The following is a 13402-nucleotide window of genomic DNA, read 5'->3' as shown; positions in this document are numbered from 1 at the left end:
GAGGACTATATGATTAGGTATGGTTGTCAAGACAAGAGTCCAGAATGAAACCTGCATAGTGGAGCAGACTTGGAGGGTGAGGAGAATTTTATAACAATGAAAGAATTATTATTTTTGGAGTTGGTTTTTTTGTTTGTTTGTTTGTTTTTTTACCTTTCAAAGAGAAAAGCAAACTGGGGGGAGGGGTGAGCAGGGAAGAAAGTATGCAATAATGAATGAATAGAAATCCAAAGTCTCAGTAAACTTTCATTAAAATAAAAAAAATAATTTCAGAAAAAAAAGAAAAAAATCTTATGAGAAGATAGTGAAGAAAAAACAGGGCCACCCAAACATCGATGGTGGAGGAAAAGAGTAACACTCCTTCCTGCCCGTTCCTGATCCTGACTTATCGTGACTCTGCTGTGAGTTGGGTGGTATGTTGTTGTTGTTATTTGCCGTCAAGTCGTTTGCGACTCATAGCGACCCTATGCATGACAGCCTTAAACTCTGCTCTGTCCTGTGCCAATCGCACTGTCTCCAACACACCCATCCCGATTGCCCCAGTCACTGAATCAATCCGTCTCCTAGATGATGAATACATTCTTCAAACTGTGCAAGTGTTCTCACCTTCTTTTTCTGAATTATTCTTACTTATTATGAACTCACTGGCCCCTAAACTTCCTATCTGAACCTTTCCAGTTGCTGCTGTCATTTTGATTCTGCATCCCTGAAAGAACATAATGTTCAAAGAAAACATTCTGTACTTAACAAATTAACTTAATGCTTTGGTTTACAGAAGGACTCTGGCAAAGTTTTTTATTTAAGACTTAGAGATTTTTCTCTGAAGGGTTCATTCAACCTGCATAGCTTCAGAAATTGTAGGTTCCATGAGAATTTAGAATTCTGTTCCGCATATTTTTCTTTCCTTTCGCCAGCATTCTTCTCTATAATCTTTGATCAAAGTGTTCACTGGTGGGTAGCTGGGCACCATCTAGTTGTTCTAGTTTCATGACAGTGAAGGAATTTGCTCACAGAAGCAATTAGGTGCACAGTCCATTTCCTCCCCTAGTCCTCACTGTTTCTCTTTCTTCCTTTGTGCTCCAGGTCAATAAAACTTGGGTGGATACAATCAAGCTTTTAAGACCTCAGATACTGCACAATGAACTGGGAAGTAGAACAAAAGGATTGAAAACAATAATAAGCCATAGTAATACCTATGCTAACTTAGGAAATACAGTAATAGTTTCTGTAGCCCTCAATGGGTTGTTTCCTTTATCTCATTGTTTTGTCCCCATCAAGGCCTCTATTCCTAACTTCAGAGACCAGGCCAGTGGAATATGAAGGATTGGCGCAGATGAACATGCAGGAACAGTCAGCTTTCAATGACCCTTTTCCTGATATAATAGTGACAATTTCTTTAAACACCATCTGGAAGAACCACCTTCACCATTAGAATCAGTACCAGCTGATTCTGAAGAAACAGAAGTAAAATATACCCCTATTCTCAAATTTCCTCACTATTTCTAATACCAGCTGTTCTCCACACAGTGCTCTTCCTCCATTGAGTTGTCACGGAAAATTTCTGGAAGCAACGTAATTGCAAACCAACTTTAATAACAAAGAGGGGTATATACAGAAATAATGATGTGCAAATGGTGTGGTTCAGCAGAGATCTGAGCTCAATTCCTCAGAGTTTAAAGAAAATCCACTTATATCTGAGAAGGTATACGATTACTCTTCCTGAAAAACAGTTTTCATCCTCACCTAAAAGAAAAATTCCAAAAAGGAATTGTTTGAAAAGGATTGTGACATCACCAGGTGGGTCCTGCATTCAGTCATTCTTCTCAGCTGTCTAGTAGATGGATCCCTCAGGTGGGTTAGCTGATGATACTGTATAGGTCTGATAGTTGTCTGTCTTGTATGGTATGCTGAAAAGATGCATGTGGGTGGTCTGGGAGAGTCAGAGAACCTCTTGTCCAAAGGAAAATCCCCCTTTCTGGCTCGCCAATCTGAGCCTCCTTGTTCTAGTGTTTTAATCAGTCACCAATTGGATCTCTTACTACAAAGTGGCCCACATAGCCTGTCTCTATCTCAGACAGGGTGGCAGCCCCCCAGCTAATCCTAGTGGTCTGTTACTGGGTGCAGCTTCAGAACAAAAGCTAAAGGCTAACTTGGTATTTTGTTTCCTTTAAAAGAAAGACATTCTATGTTGTGTACCTGGTTCCTTGATACCTAATCCTTAAATTATTAATTCTATCTCAAGCATTTCAGAGACACATCCAAGCATGGGTGATAATCTGGGCTCTTTCTTGAAGTATTCAGGGTAAGCAAGCAGGCTTCCATCCCTCTTGAAAGGGCAGCCAAGCATTGCATCATTGGGTGTGAAGCACAGTCCAATAAGAGGAGATGAACGAAATTAGTCCTAATTAGAACAGATCCACTCTCTTTATCTAGGTCCCAATCCTGACAGGGACGCCCTCTGCTGGCACGAGTGCTGTAGTCTGTAGGATACCACAGGGTTCTCTAGCTTGCCTATCTGGTATCTGTCAGTTGTAGGACTACTTCCAGTTTGTAGGAAAGAAGACACCGATGATCTAGGCATTTCTGCAGGGAGGCAAACTAGAGATTGGCCTGCTGACGGCATTGATTCAAATGGAAAATATGTGAGTGGCTTTGGATAAGTCATCACACATTTCTTCTAGGCTTTTAATTCTCTCATCTGGGTGAGGAGAGAGTTAGATTAGATGATTCATATTCACATCTTTCTTTAACAGTTGATGGATTCCCAAGCCTTAGAGTTAACAAAAAGTCTTTTAGTAAATGTGTTTAGGAATGAAGGGAGTTTTAGAAAGAGTGTGGTAGTCTCTGCGTGGTTAACAATCCTAACTATCTAACTATGCAGTTAAAAGTATAACTACCTAACTGCCATCTTGCGTCCCCTCCCCTCGAGTGCAGCCTATCTCAGTTTGTCTGACAAAGACCCCCTGAGTACCAGCCCAGATCCTCTGTGTGGCCCCATTTCCTCTCTGACAAGATAAAAAAAATGATCATGAATCAGGAGAACTCGCTAAACTGCAGGCACAAGTATGCATTGGTAGGAAAGGAACCGCACGCAGAAGAAAGAAGGGGTTCATAGAACAGCTCCAGCAAATGACATAAACCTTCCGTTTTCCTTAAAGAAACTAAGGGTAAACATTATCTCTGGTATAGAAAGGGTGATTATGTTTACAAACTATAGAACAGTGATCCACTTTAATAATCCTGCATCTCTGGCAGTGAACACTTTCACCATTACCTGCCATGCTGAGACAAAGCAGCTGAGAGAAGTGCTACCCAGCGTCTTCAACCAGCTTGGCGCCCAGGGTCTGAGGAGTTGAAGAGGACTGGCTGACGCCACGCCCAGACAATCTGTAGGAGGAAAAGCACCACTTGCTGTTGGAAATGATGATGGTGATGAAGTTGCAGATCTTGTGGAGAATTTTGGTGGGATTTCAAGGAATGAGGCCAACTGCTGTGAGTCAATTTCTGAAGAAGATAAAACGTGAGCAAGTGACCTCGAGCAGTTCTCCCTTCTCTGATGGGGTCACCATCAGCTGGACTTGACTGGATAGCAGTGGCTTTGGCTTGACTTGGTTTGATTTTAATCTGAGCAAGGAGTCCCTAGGTGACTCAATTAAAGCTGCTAACCAAAAGTGGGAGGTTCAAGTCCACCTACAGGTTCTTCAGAAGAAATACCTTGGTGATCTGCTTCCAAATAATCAGCCACTGAAAACACTATGGGGCACAGTTCAGCCCTTTTGACACACAGTGGATCGTCATAAGTTGGAACTGACATGTGGGTAACTGGTTGACGTGAGCATTTCTCTACAGAGTCCTTTTTCATTTCCTTGAATATGATCAACATTGCTGATTCTCAGACGTCCTCCCTGTCCTTTGTTTGCTACCAGACAAAAGTTGAGGACTCTTTAAAGGGACCGTCTCTCTTGACTTCTTATTCATCCTATCTTCAGTTACACCACGCTCAGCTGGCTGGGTCGGTAACTTGGCCTGCAATCGCTATCATGGTGAGACTTGTAGTTTGAAAGGTATTGACTTATCTTTACATCTGACCATGTATCTGGACTTGGCAGAAGTTCATTAGCAACTGGAAGAGGTTGTATCACAGGGGCTACATTTCAATTAACCTTCAGGCATCCTTGTTTGAATTCACTCAAATTTGTTTGCCAGAAAGCTGTAATAAAAATCACTGATTTGAGCCAAGAATTTTTTAAATAAACAAGCAAAACCAAATGTATTTAGGGGAAAGGATAAATCATTTTGCCTACATTTTGTCCTTTTTTTTTCCTTTTCTGTAAAACAGCAATGTGCTCAGTTGTTTAACTTAAAGGCCAAATGTCTGAATGAAGACTGTATTACCAATATGGAGGTGGCGAAGAAGAATGAATGGATGTAATCTCTGAGTGCCAGACTCTAGGCTGAGCTGCTAAAGAATAGCCAGGGGCCTGGCATTGGCCCTGAAGTTCAAGTCCAGACTCGGCCCTTTCTTGTTAGCTGCGGTGTCCTTGTTAATGATGTAGAACTTGTAAGTTCCTTCTATGTGTCACTTGTCTGAGATCAATGGGAAGCACCCAAAAGTCACCTTTGAGTCATATAAAAAGAAACTCGATCGGTACTTCATGTTGTTGTTGTTGTTGCTGTCCTCTCTAGTCGGAGCTGATCCATTGCTGACCCTCCAGCGGGTTTTCAGAGACAGTAAATAGCAGAGGAGGAGATTGTCCATCTTCTCCCATGGGGCAGCTGGCAGATTCAAACTGTGGGCCTTTGGGATTGCAGAGCAGCTCCCTACCGCTAGGCCACCAGAACGCTCCCTTTCAGTTCTAGAGAATTCATTAAGTTCTGAGTATCCCAATTCCTTAGTAACATTCAAAACTTGCTTTTCTGCTCTTTGGGGGGCTAAAAAGTCTCCCATTGGTAGGGCATGGGCTGAAAAGTCTCCCATTGGTAGGTCATGGGTTATTTTGGGAGTAGGAAGTGAGAAATTTGGAGATATATGTAAAATATAACTCAGTTCTGACTCAATGGTACATAAGAACATAACTTATAATAGAAAACTTATTGTTCTTATTCTTGTTAGGTGTTGTCGAGTCAACCAAACTCTAACTCACAGTGACCCCGTTTATACCAGAGGGAAATCTTACCCTCCCCTGTACCGTTCTTACAATCTCTGTTGGGCCCCAGCTCCCTAGAAACAAGGAAGTAAGACCTTGTCTCACATACTGTGGGCATGTTTATCAGGATGGAACAGTCCCCAGAGAAGACATCAAAATTACAGCAAATATTTATCAAAATAGTTGATGCAATTCGTATTTATTTGTGTGTTGTTGTGTACCATAGAGCTGGAACCATAGGTGACCTTCCAGAGGGTTTTCAAAAGCAGTAAATCACACAGGAGAAGATTGCCCATTTTTCTCCTTCAGAGCAGCTGATGAATTAAAATCATGTTACCTTTATGTTGGCAGCACAATCCTTCTCAGTTAGTCACTGTATGGAGCAGGAGTGGCATCTACTTCCTATACAACATGCCTCCAGAAACTCTATAAACTTTGATAAATGTCTATAGTTGTAGAGTGGCTTCAGGCCTTTTGTTCATAGGGTCGCTATGAGTCGTGCTCAACTTGAAGGCAGTCAACAGCAATAACATATAACTTTGTATATAAATGGGCAACAAAATTAGGAATTATTCTAAAAATAGAAGGAAGAAAATTAAAATCAGTCCTAATCCCACCAGTTAGAGAAGTTTTGGTACAATGTTTAAGCCAATGTTTGGATCAATATGAAACACTAAAAACCAATACAAACAGAAACCTCAAACTAAAATAACCAAAATCAAAAGCTTGTTGTATTTGAGTTACTTCCAACTTATGGTAACTGTCAGATCTCTGAAGCTGTAATTCTGTACAGGAGGAAACTGCCTCTCTTTGTCCAACAAGACATGTAGTGAATTGGAAGTGACCATCTTCCAGGTAGCAGCCAAACATTTTACAATGTGCTACCAGATTGCCTTACACATAATATGAAAATTATTGTTGTTAGGTACCATCAACTTGACCCCGATGCATAGTGACTCTATATACAACGGGGTGAAACAGCCCCATCCTGCTTTGTTCCAAGCATGATGTCCCTTTTCAAGGAATAACCAAAGTGTATGAGGTGAAGTTTTACCATCCTTGCTTCTAAGAAGCACTCTGACTGCACTTTTACCAAGATCTCTTTCTGCTTTAGGCAATCCATCTTCTCCAACACCACAACTCAAAAGCATAATCCTCTGTCATCCTTTTCATTGTCCAGCTCTTAGATGCACATTTACAGAATGAAAAGGCCATACTTGAATCAGGGACACCTTAGTCTTCACACTAACATCATTGCTCTTCAGTAATTGCAATACATCTCCTGATCTCCTCTGCTTGCTGATACCAAGCGTGTTGATTGTGGGTTGGAGCAAAATGAAGTTGCTGACAATTTCAATTTTTTACCTATGGCTGACTCTGAGAAGAATGGGAATCCCAGAATATTTCATTATGCTTATGCGAAACCTACGTTTGAACCAAGAGACAGTCATCAGAACAGAAGAGGAGGTGCTGCAAGGTTCAAATTCAGGAAGGGTGTCCACCAGGGATATGTTCTGTCTCCATACCTTTTCAATCTGTATGCAGAACAGATTATCTGGGATGCTGGGCTGTACGAGGAAGAATGTGGCATCAGGTTTGGTGGAAGATTCATCAACAACCTGTGTTATGCAGATGACACAACCCTGCTTGCTGAAACTAAGAAAGATCTGAAGTGCTTTCTGCAGAAAGTAAAGGATTGTACCCTTCAATATGGATTGAAACTCAACATCAAGAAAACAATGATCCTCACCACTGGACCAACGGACAGCATCATTATGGATGGTGAAGAGATGGAGATAGTTAACTAACAGTCTTAGTTTGCTTGGCTCCACAATCAACTCTCTTGGTACCTACCAGCAGCCAGGAAATTAAGAGATGAATTGCACTGGGAAAGTCAGCTGTCAGGGGAGTCTCCAAAGTACTGAAAAGCAACGACATTAGGCTGGAGAAGAAGGTTTACTTGATCCAGGCCAAAGTCTTCATAATTGTGTGCTATGAGTCAGTGAGTTAGACAGTGAATAGGGATGATAGAAAGAGAATTGATGCCTTTGAGCTATGGTGCTGGAGAAGAGTGTTGACTATACCATGGACTGCTAGGAGAACAAACAGGTTTGTCCTGGAGAGAGTGAAACCAGGCTGCTCATTGGAGTCAAGGATTCTGAAGCTTCATCTGACATACTTTGGGCATGTTGTAAGGAGGGACCAGTCCTTGGAGAGGGATATCATGTTTGGGAGGGTGGAGGGATAGTGCAAGAGAGAAAGACCCTTGATGAGATGGATCAATTCAGTGATTCAGGCAATGGGGGTAGGTGTGTCAGAGATAGTGAGATTGGCACAGGATAGAGCAGGGTTTGAGGCTCTTGTACATAGGGTTGCTAAGAGTCGCAAGCAGCTTGACGGCACATAAGATCTCTCTCTCTCTCTTATCTATCTATCTATCTATCTATCTACCTATCTGTTGTTGTTGTTGTTGTTATGTGCCGTCGAGTCGTTTGTGACTCATAGCGACCCTATGTACAATAGCCCTAAACCGTGCCTCTGACAAACCCATCCCGAGTACCCCGTCACTGAATCAATCCACCTCATAGAGGGTCTTCCCCTCCTGCGCTGTCCCTCCACTCTACCCAGCATGATGTCCCTCTCTAAAGACCTGTTTCTCCTTACAACATGTCCAAAGTATGTCAGACGAAGCCTCAGAATCCTTGCCTCCAAGGAGCAGCCTGTTTAATCCTCTCTAAGATGAATCTGTTTGTTTTCTTGGCAGTCCATGGTACATTCAATACTCTTCTCCAGCACCACAGTTCAAAGGCGTCAATTCTCCTTCTATCCTCCCTAGTCATTGTCCAACTCTCTGATGCATAACAAGTGATTGCAAAAACCATGGCCTGCTGTATCAGGCAGACCTTAGTCTCCAGAGAGACACTGTTCCCTAACCACAGACTTTCCCATCGCAATACGTTTTTTGATTTCCTGGCTACTAGTGTTGACCGTGGAGCCGAGCAAACTGAAGCTGTGAACAATCTCAATCTCTTTGCCATCCATCCTGATGCTACCGATTGGTCCAGTGGTGAAAATTCCTACCTATCTACCTATCTATAAATCATTATGATTTTGCTGATTGGCCCAGTGAGGATTTGGTGTTCTTGATGTTGAGGTGCAGTCCATATTGAAGGCTGTAGTCCTTGATCTTCTACAAGTGCCTTAAGTCCTCCTTACCTTCAGCAAGCAAGATATCATCTGTATAATGGAGATTGTTGATGAATCTTCCTCCAGTCATAATGCCACAGTCTTCATAGATTCTAGCTTCTTAACTGATTAGTTTAGCATACAGATTGGACAGGTAGGGAGAAAGGATACAACTCTGATGCACACCTTTCCTGGTTTTAAATCATGCAACTTTCCTTTTATATGTTTGGATAACAAGTTCTTAGTCTAGGTATAGGTTTCATATATAACATCATTGTTTTGGGATCCCCATTCTTCTCAATGTTAGCCGTAACTTGTGATGAGGAACACAGTCAAATGCCTTTGCATAGTCAGTAAAGCACAAGTAGACATTCTTCTGGTAGTTTCTGTTTTCAACTGGGAGATCCATCTGACAACAGCAATGATACCCCTGATGCCATGGTCTCGTCTAAACTCAGCTTGAACTTCTGACAGTTCTCTGATTATGTACTGTTCTAGCCATTTTTGGACAATCTTCAGCAGTATTTTGTTGCATGTGATACTAATGATATTGTTTGATGATTTCTACATTCCATCAAATCACCTTTCTTGGGAATGGGAAATATGGACCTCTTCCAGTCAGTCAGTTGGCCAGGCAGTTGTCTTACAAATTTGCTGGCGTAGACTTGTGAGCACATCCAGGGCTGCATCTATCATTTGAAATAAATCAGTTGATATTCCATCAATTCCTGAAGCCTCATTTTTTTTTTCTGGTCAATGCTTTCAGTACAGCTTAAACGTGTTTCATCATTATCATTGGCTCTTGTTCATATATTTCTGTATTTATTTATTATTTTTTGGTCAACCAATTCTTTCTTGTACAGTGACTCTCTGTATCCCTTCCATCTTCTTTTGATGCTTCCTGGGTCATTCAAGATTTTTCCTATAAAGCCACCATGGTTTCATGACAGATCTTTCCCATAAGGAAGTGGGCATGGAGCTCCAGGAAGCCCATAAGCACTTGCCTCGGAGGAAGCCTGGCTCCCGAGAGGCTGGGTAATGACATGCAGCAGAGCAGCTCTGTGTGGGGTGAGGTGACCACGGCGTCCAGCAGTAACGGGCTGTCGGGTGTGAATATTGTGCTGGTCACGGCAGACTGGTCATGGGGCCTGATGTTAGTCTTCTTATTTATTTTTTGTGAAGAGACCAATCATGCGCTTTGTGATGAAATCTAGAAGAGAACCTGATTCCCTGTGGGACACAGTGCCCCCAAGGATTTGAATGAGGAGATTGCTATTTGACTATCCAGTGTTCGAGATATCAAATATGAAGCCCAGTTTGTGGTAGATGATATTGCCAGACTGCTACAATTGGAAGCCCAGGGAAATCAAAATCGCTACATCTGTATAAGATGAAAGCTCTGAATGTCATCTGTGCTCCTGAGATGTCACTGTATACTGAAGGCCGGTGTCCCCATTTCCTAATGGGCAAGAATTTGTGTTCCTACTTGCTAGATCTTCAAAGCACCGGTACTCCTTTCAAGGATGTGCCCCAGGCCCTCACTGATGCTCTGCTGGGTGGTTAGAAGGCAGTCAGTTACGGGATGGGGTCTTTGGGTAGAGTGAGTCCCTGTGCTATCAGGTGGCCCTGACTGAGCTGGCCTCTGCTGTCAAAGCATGAAGTGGCAGCTCTCAGTCACACCACCAGTCAGCAGTCAAAGACTTTATCCAGTCTGTTGGTCTCTTCAACCAGCCAGGTTACACACCTCCCCTCCAATCAGAAAGGTAAACATGCCTAGCACTTCCTCGAATTGAAGAGCTGTAAGAACAACTATAATGCATTGGATGTACTGTGGTGGCCTAGTGGTAAAAAACTGCACTGCAATCCTGAAGGCACGCGTTTTGAGGACACCAGCTGCTCCACGGGAGAAGGCAATCTCCTCCCTGCGATTAACTGCCTCTGAAAACCAGAGGGTCAGTTATGGGTTGGTTCCGACTCAACAGTACACAACAACATCAACATTATAATACATTGGAAAGTGCTCTGTGATGGGATTGAAGAACTCTTGCTATGGTTGTTATTGCTGATGGCCGTCAAGTCTAGCACGACTCATAGCAACACTATGAATAAAAGGCCTGAACCCTGTTCTATAACTATCATCATTTATCAAAGTTCATAGAGTTTCCAGAGGTGTGTTGTTTAGGAAGTGGATGCCACTCGTAAGCCAGAAATTACAGTGTCTATGCAGGGAAGCCTCAGATTAGCTGGCTCACGGGACCACACTATTGGCCAAAGCTCCTACTGTGTGCTGAGCTCATGCCTGGAAGCCTTTTATTATGGCATGTTTCAGAACAACAGCTCAAACTTTTTCTGGAGTACAATTCTATTCTTGATGAGGAGAAATGTGGGGTCAAGATTGGTGGGAAGATCTGTCAACAATCTGCGTTATGCAGATGACACAACGCTGCTTGCTGAAACTGAGGAGTACCTGAAGCACTTGCTGCAGAGGGTCAAGGACTGCTGCCTTCAATATGGATTGAGGCTCAATGTCAAGAAGACAAAGATTCTCACCACTGGACCAACTGGCAGCAAGCATCAGGATGGATGGGGAAGAGATTGAGATTGTTCACAGCTTTAGTCTGCTTGGCTCCACAGTCAACACTCTTGGCACCAGTAGCCAGGAAATTAAAAGATGTATTGCGATGGGAAAGTCTGCTGGCCGTGGTCTTTACCATCAGTTGTTATGTGTCAGAGAGTTGGACAATGACTAGGGAGGATAGAAGGAGAATTGATGCCTTTGAGCTGTGGTGCTGAAGAAAAGTATTGAGTGTACAGTGGTCTGCTAAGAAAACACACAGACTCATATTGGAGAGGGTTAAAACAATCTGCTCCTTGGAGGCAAGGATTCTGAGGCTCAGTCTAACATACTTTGGACATGTTGTAAGGAGGGACTGGTCCTTGGAGGGGGACATCATGCTTGGTAGGGTGGAGGGACAGCGCAGGAGGGGAAGGCCCTCTATGAGGTGGATTGATTCAGTAACTGGGGTATTCAGGATGGATGTATTAGAAACGGTGCAATTGGCACAGGACAGAGCAGAGTTTATTGTACATAGGGTATGAGTAGCTATGAGTATCAAGCGACTCGATGGCACATAACAACAACAGAAACAACAACAATCCGATTATTCTTAGTGTTTCTGTCAAGACTTCATTAGAATCTTTACTTGGTTTTGGTTACAGTCTACCTCACCTGTTCCAGGATATTTAATACCAGAAATTAAGGGTTCATATGATTGGGCTCAGTGGCTTCTGTTATACACCTAGTTGGTGTGCACGGTTAAGTAGGAACTGTTCAGGTTTGGGGTGTCTCAAGTTGATTGGTAAGAAAGGCAGACAAGAATTTGTCAGGGACATTGGGTGATGAAGTGGGTAATGTGTAGAACAACTTGAAAAGAACAACTCTCAAAAGAACAAATACGAAGCCGCAAAGAGGGTGCTCCCTGGAGACAAGGCTGATGAAGCTTCACCTCACACCATGAGCAGGTTGTTAGGAGAGGTCAGATCCTTGAAGAGGGAACTCATGCTCAGGAAGATGGAGGGTCAGTGACAGAGAGAAGACCCTCAGTGAGAAGGATTGACAAGGCAACTGCAGCAATGGGCTCAAGGATGTCAGGGATGATAAAATGAGTAACAGACTGAATCACAGCAGGACAATGGTTCATTGTCTGTATCCCAATCTAATTGTAAAGGAGAATGGAGAATGTCCAAAAATACGACTAGGTTTTATTGTCATGGCAGGAGTCCAGAATGAAGGCTGCACAGAGGAGTAGACTTGGGAGGAGGGATTGTATAACAATGAAAGAGTTGTTATTTTACTTTTCAAAGAGTGGATGGGGGCAAGGGGTTGGCAGGGAGAAAAGTGTAACAATGGATGAATGGAAATCCTAAGTCTCTGTAAACTTTCATTAGAATTAATTTAAGAAGAAAACTCACAAAGCTGGCATGAATGTGCGTTGCATTTGTTTCAACACAATGACCTTAATCTGCCTTCACTGTTTGCTATAAATGGATGGTCATAATCTAAAGAGATAAAAGTGAAAGCCAGAGTCCATTTCAGCTGCCCTTGGGCCCACCCATCTGAAGGCTGATTGATTCTAAAGCGGATCTAATATTTGTGTTCCACTGTTCTTTTAGATATTGATGTTGTCTTGACATACATTAAGCAGGCGTGTGCTCAAAAATACTGCCATGCTTAAAGGAAGCACAGTGGAATGAAAGGCACACAGAAGCATTCTTATTTTGGTCAAATGACAGATATGATTGAGCAGGATTGAGAGGTTAATCAGCCTCAGGTTAAGAGGACTTGCTTTCAATCTAGATCCAAGAAAAAGTTTATTTTAAGAGATCAAAATGCTAATATTCAAAGAGGGAGAAGCACATATTTCCTCACTTAGGCAATCACCAACTAGGAGCAAGTCAGAGTTTCCAGAAACCTGGGAAAATTTTAGATGTGCATTGGATGATATCCTGGAAACAACCTCAGCTCTTCTCTTACATGCATTAATTCTTTATCTCTTACTTGAATTTCCATTCAAAAAGTGATTAGTAATCACTTATGATACATGCCAATCACTTTGGTAAGAGTTTCCACGTGCCTTTCCTTGCTGCCCCAATGCTAAATATTGTGAGTCGTCACTTAGCAACAGAAATCCAATCATGCTTTGATAATGGTGAAAGGAAGTGGTCATTCCCTTGGTGGAACTCTGGATTTCTTGTTATTTCTCTGGATGGTCAAAAACTCTCATATTCCAGAAACGGACTCTGAATATGTGCTTGGCTGCTGCACAGATAACAAAGTGTAGAGTGTAGATCCTGTACATTTCTAGTTCCTTTGTTAATTAGCTAGCCAACACAGAAATACAGTGTTTAATGAAGTTCAGCATGATTTTAACTGCTTGTGATGGTAAAGATCTTGTTATTTCAGAGATTCAAGCTGAATTTAGAAGAGGCTGTGGCACCAGGGATATTATTATCCTGATGTTAGATGGATCTTGGCTGAAAGCATAGAGTACCAGAAAAAAAAATCTTGT

At 42.4% G+C, this 13402-nt stretch overlaps 1 pseudogene; it reads left to right on the top strand.

Moving 5' to 3' along the window:
- Positions 1-9376: 9376 nt before the first annotated feature.
- The window catches only part of LOC102860596, a 29211-nt pseudogene continuing 25185 nt past the window's right edge, over positions 9377-13402 (top strand).

The sequence above is a fragment of the Elephantulus edwardii genome, unplaced genomic scaffold, assembly GCF_000299155.1.
Source record: "Elephantulus edwardii isolate Elephantulus edwardi_28Jun2011 unplaced genomic scaffold, EleEdw1.0 scaffold00035, whole genome shotgun sequence".
Lineage (NCBI taxonomy): Eukaryota > Metazoa > Chordata > Mammalia > Macroscelidea > Macroscelididae > Elephantulus > Elephantulus edwardii.
The sequence above is the reverse complement of the archived record's forward strand: the minus strand, read 5'-3'. Positions and strand labels throughout refer to the sequence as shown.